Consider the following 6,044-nt stretch of genomic DNA (forward strand, 5'->3'; position numbering starts at 1 on the left):
GACCCCATCCTCATCGCCAAAGTTGTCGTGGAATCTTTATCAAAGAAGGTGTTCTCATTCACTCAGTAAGGCATTTATTCATATTGCAATATGGGAAAAAGCAATCACTGGTCTGTGCAGAGAAGTGAAGGCTAATTCAAAGAGAGCAGGGAGAGTCCCTTGTTTTATATCTTTTTTAGCTGATGCTTCAAGGACAGGTAAAGCAGTAATTTACCATTCCTTATAGCTTTCTGCTTTAAGCAAAGAAAGAAAGTAGTTACGTAAATAGTTTCTCATCCTCCTTTTTCTTCAGCAGAGATAAGCATTATTAAAACATCCCGTGCCCTTGACTCGCTGGGTGCAATCACACTTTGTTCTAAGAATCCAGCTGCTTCTGCATCACAGCTCTGCCCGTAAACAATATTTTTAGGATAAAGCACTTTATCTCAGTAACTTTCCATTACAATGCCAAGGAATCTGAAGTTACTGACCCTTTCCACTTCAATCCCATTGATGTGGATAGGGGCATGACTGTTTTGCAGTTTACTGAAATCAACGATTAGCTCCTTGGTTTTGCTGACGTTGAGGGTGAGGTTGTTGTCTTCACACCACGTTGTAAGGAGATTGACCTCCTCCCTGTAGGCCCTCTCATCATAGTCTGTGATCAGACCTACAACTGTGGTGTCAACTGCAAACTTGATGATGAAGTTGGTGTTATGTTTGGCCAGTCATGACAGTCATGGGTGTAGAGGGAGTAGAGCACTGGACTAAGCATACAACCCTGGGGGACCCCAGTGTTCAGAGTTAGTGTGCCTGAGGTGTGGTTTCCAACCCTGACAGCCTGGGGATTGCCTGTCAGGAAGTCCAGAATCCAGTTGAAGACCCAGCACACTGAGTTTCTTGACTAGTTTCTCTGGAATGATGGTGTTAAAAGCTGAGCTGAAGTCAATGAATAGTTGTCTTGTGTATGTGTTCTTTTTATCCAGATGGGATAAGCCAGTGTATGTGGCAATGAAGATTGCATCATCTGTGGATCTGTTGGGAGGTAAGCGAATTGGTATGTGTCCAGTCTGGCTGGAATGGTGTCCTTAATGTGCCCCATGACCAGCCTCTCGAAGCACATCATGATGACAGGAGTAAGTGCCACCTGGCGGTAGTCATTAAGGCATGTCACTGTGGTTTTCTTCAGTATTGGGATGATGGTGGTTGTCTTGAAGCAGGTGGGGACTACAGCCTGGGCCAGGGACATATTGAAAATGTGTGTGAATATGTGTGTGAATCCTGCAGCCTTGTGTGTGTTCACTTTTAGCAAAGATCTCCTCACCTCATCTGCGAGAGCACCTGGTCAGCTGCGGAGGGTGCAGCTATGTTGACTGGTTCTGTGTTGCTGGCTTCAAACCGAGCTTAAAAGTTGTTGAGCTCGTTAGGCAGGGAGGCATCATGGACAGAAGCACAGATGTTCTACCTGTTGTAGTCTGTGAGGGTCTGTATACCTTGCCATGGGTCATTAGTGCTTAAGTGTTCCTTTAATTCCTGTTTGAGTGTGTTTTTTGCATCTTTGATACCATTCTTTAGAATTAGTTCTGATTTATTGTCTGATCTGAATGCTGCATCCCTTATTTTGATTAATATGCGAACCTCACTGTTCATCCACAGTTTCTGGTTGGGAAAAGTTATTATTTCTTTTGTGAGTGTAACATCATTAGCACATTTCCTGATTTAGCTAGTGACTGATGATGCATATTCCTGTATGTCAGTGTGTGATCCTTGAGTGGCTGCCTCATTGAAAACATACCAGTCAGTGCATTCAAAACAGTCCTGCAGGACTGATTCAGCTCCTTCAGGACACACTTTTATCGTTCTGACCACTGGTTTCACTCAGAGTGATGTGGTCTAAGTTTCCAAAGTGCAGGAGGGGGCCGACCTCTGGTTTTACCGGACTCTGTAGTTCTGTCCATGCGGAAGGCAGAGAACCCGTCTATTGTGTTTAGCCAAGTCTGTAATACTGTCTGTTAGCCATGTTTTGGTGAAAATAAAAGCATAACATTCCTTAATTTTCCATTGTGTGGGGAGTCTCAGTCTGAGTTCATTTTGTTTGTTGTCAAGGGATCGGACATTAGCAAGTAAAAGGGTTGGTAAAGGGTGTTTGTTGCGTTCGGTCAGCCCAGCCCGCTTACTGAATTTCCTTTTCGTTCACATCGCTTACGACACCTCCTTGCTTGGTTATCTTACTCAGGTGATACTGTAGCTTCCACGCCTTGTTGGCGAAGTCCGTACAAGCTGATGCAGTCCAGATCTTTCAGACTAAGTGATAGTCCTGCGGATCTTGTTCAGATGTCTAAGAGTCTTGTCGATCGTAAGTTATGTACTTGATCATTGATGAGAGAGAGACTGAGAACTAAGAACAGCAACAACAATAACAGCAACAAAAAAAAGAAAAAAGATCCATTTGAGAGAGATTGCTGGGCTGCTGCCTGCATGGGCGCCGCCACAGGTAGATATAATATACTTATAATTAACTTGGTTCGTTATTGTTGACCAAGTAAAGTACTCTTCACCAGGAACTCTGCCCTGCTGCAGTGCTCAGGGATAAAGTACCTTGTTTGCTTCCTCTCGCGTGATCAGCTTCCAATAATTCAACAAAACCATGCGAGTTCATGTTTTTAAACTACATGTTATGTTTTGACTGAGTTAAGTGTTTCTATCTCAATTTTACTTCACATTAGCACTTAAAAAACTGCAGTCCTTCCTACATAACCTTCTGAACACTAATGTTACAAAATGTTGTTCTTGGAGATTGAGCACCTGAGAATTATAAAAAAAAAGGCACTAAAATATTATTCTATTAGTTTAAAACAATAGTCACAGTATGAAGGCTCAAATGACAAATTCTACTGCACAGAAAAAAGTGCAATGGCATGACTGTCATCAGTCAATCAATCAATCAAAGTTTACTTATCAAATGCACAACAATACAGCATACAGCAGTAGTTACTGGCAATAAAATGTCTTTTCTACGAGCTCACCAGGGTGAGGGGGGGGAATCACAAAATAAAGGTTACAAAAAATAAGGTTACATAATAATAGATAATAATGTAATGGAAATTGAATAAAATAAACACAGACAAAACTAGAGCTGCTAAGTGTCCATGGTGTATGCAATATATTATGTCCAAGTAGTGCAGTATGCACAGTACAGTGAAAACAGTATGTCCATGTAGCCATTATGGGTGATTTGCTAAAGGAGCTGCATGTTGGCTATTTAGCAGTCTTATTGCCTGGAGGTAGAAACTGTTCCGTAATCTGTTGGACTTTGACCGAATGCTTCGATACTGTTTACCGGACGGTAGGAGAGAAATCAGTTTGTGACTGGGATGACCACGGTCTTTGAGAATAGACCTGGCATTCTTAAGACATCTAGCTGAGTAGATATCCGGGATGTTTGGTAACTCATAGCTGGTAATGAGCTGCGCTGACTTCACCACCCTCTGCAGTACTTTGCGATCCTGGGCGGAGCAGTTCCCATACCAGGCAGTGATGCAACCAGTAAGGATGCTCTCAATAGTGCACCTGTAGAAGTTGACCTAGATATGTGATGGCATGCCAATTGCCTTTAGCCTGCGGAGAAAGAATAGGCGCTGTCGTGCTGTTTTGACCACGACATTGGCGTGTTGAGACCAGGTTAATTCCGCTGTGATGTTAACTCCCAGGAACTTAAAATTGCTGACCCTCTCCACTGAAGTCCCATTGATATAGATAGGTGTGTGATCTCCTCCCTGGTGTTTCCTATAATCCACAATCATCTCCTTAGTCTTACCGATAATCAGAGAGAGGTTGTTCTCCTAGCACCATGTTGCCAGGGTTTCAACCTCCTCCCTGTATGCAGACTTTTCACCATCTGTGATCAGGCTGATGACTGTTGTATTGTCTGCAAACTTAATGATGGAGTTTGAGTTATGCCTGGAGACACAATCATGGGTAAATAAGGAGTAGAGGACAGGGCTAAGGACACAGCCTTGGGGGGCACCAGTGTTTAGAGTCAGGGTAGAGGATATGTTGGTGCCCACCCTAACCACCTGCGGACGTTCCATCAAGAAGTCCAGGATCCAGTTACAAAGAGAGGTGTTCAGTCCTAGGTCCTGGAGCTTGATGTCAAGCTTTGAGGGCACTATGGTATTGAATGCTGAGCTGTAATCAACAAACAGCATTCTCACATATGTTCCTTTCATATCCAGGTGTGAGAGGGCGGTATGGAGGGCAGTGGCAATAGCATCTTCTGTTGACCTGTTCTGGCAATACGCAAATTGCAGTGGGTCTAGGGTTTCAGGCAGTGAGGAGGTGATGGATGCTTTGACCAGCTGCTCGAAGCACTATATGATAACTGTTGTGAGTGCAACGGGGTGGTAGTCATTCAAGGAACTGACTCTGGGTTTATTAGGAACAGGGACAATGGTGGTTTTCTTAAAGCAGGAAGGAACTATAGACTGAGCTAGAGAGAGATTGAATATGTCCGAGAAGACATCTGCCAGCTGGTCTGCACATGCCTTCAGAACACGGCCAGGGATAGCATCAGGGCTAGGAGCCTTGTATGGATTGGTCTTTTTAAAAACTTTACACACATCAGCTCTGGATATGATCAGTGAGTTTTCATCTTGGATTTTTGGAATCCTCCTGGCTGGATCTGCATTACTAACCTCAAACCAAGCATAGAACAAATTTAGCTCATCAGGAAGAGAGGCAGACTGTTGTGCTATATAGCTTGGTTGCATTTTGTAGTTTGTAATGGTGCGTATACCACTCCACATGTTCCGTGTGTTGCAGCCATGATAATATGACTCTAATTCTACTCTGTAGTTGTATTTAGCTACTTTGATAGCTTTCCTGGGGTCATATCTGGATTTTTTGTATCTATCCATATAGCCAGAATTGAAAGCAGCTGTCCTAGCTTTAAGTTTGTCTCGTATCTTGCCATTTACCCATGGTTTCTGATTTGGATATTTGAGAACAGTAATCCTGGTAGCAAAACAGTGTTTTAATATAAAATCCGATTCATCTGACCAACATTGAATGGTTCTTAACACTGGCCTCTCCTGTTTAAGCTTCTGCTTGTAAACGGGAAGTAGCAGAATGGAGGCATGATCGGATTTGCTGAAAGGAGGTCGGGGGAGGGCTTTCTAACCATCCTAGAAGGGAGTGTAAACATTGTCCAACATGTTTGTTCCGCGCGTTGGGCAGTTGATGTGTAGCAGTAACTGATGTGTTGATGTAGATTAGGCATTGTTTTCTTCAAGTTTGCACCATTGAAATCACCCGCTATGATGAATGTGTAACGCTGCTCTGTAGAGGTGAAAAGGATCCAATGCAGATGCAGGAGTCGTTGGGAGGTAAGTAAGCGAACAGAGCAAAACCAGGAGCTGAGTCATAGTCCGAAGGTGTAAGGTAGGTCGAGATCCGGTAAAGGCACTGGTGGCGAACAATCCAAAATGTGAGACAGAATCGTGGTTGAAAAGAGAGCTGCAGGGTCAAATCCGAAATAAGCACAGATAGCAAACAATCCAAGGGGCGAGATGAGATCAGAAGTCAGAAGGCAAAAGGTGTAGACAGAATTCCAGGATGGCAAAAGGGTAAGAAATGCTAGGCAGAGCAACAAGAAGTGAACTCAATACCGAGCAACGGGAAGAAGGTAAGAATAGTATAAATAACCCGGCGTGCTGCATGGTAGAGCAATTGCAGGTGTGTTAACTCGTGCGGCGGCGCTTGTTAATAGTAACCCGCTGCTGATGCTGATTAGCTCGCTTACGCGTTGATCTCTGCTGGCTGGTGGTCATGACAGAATGCTCCTTCAGGATGTATATTCTCGTGTCTGTTAAGGTGACAGTGTAGTTCATCCAGTGCCTTTGTGAAATTTCCAACAGTGGAATATACACCACTGTGAGAACTACCAATGTGAACTCCCTCGGTAGATAGAAAGGGCGACATTTTATTGTCAGATGTTCAAGATGTGTAGAGCATGATTCTGAAATAATCTCCACGTCTGTGCGCCAGGAATTGTTTACCATGAAGCA

At 43.6% G+C, this 6,044-nt stretch overlaps 1 protein-coding gene across 1 annotated transcript in view; it reads right to left on the minus strand.

Annotated features, from left to right (window-relative positions):
• The window catches only part of LOC148646879 (interferon-induced protein 44-like), a 506,117-nt gene that overhangs the window by 102,229 nt on the left and 397,844 nt on the right, over positions 1–6,044 (minus strand). The window lies entirely within an intron of this gene.

Source organism: Lepisosteus platostomus, chromosome 16 (genome assembly GCF_059453375.1).
Source record: "Lepisosteus platostomus isolate fLepPlt1 chromosome 16, fLepPlt1.hap1, whole genome shotgun sequence".
Taxonomy (NCBI): Eukaryota; Metazoa; Chordata; class Actinopteri; order Semionotiformes; family Lepisosteidae; genus Lepisosteus; species Lepisosteus platostomus.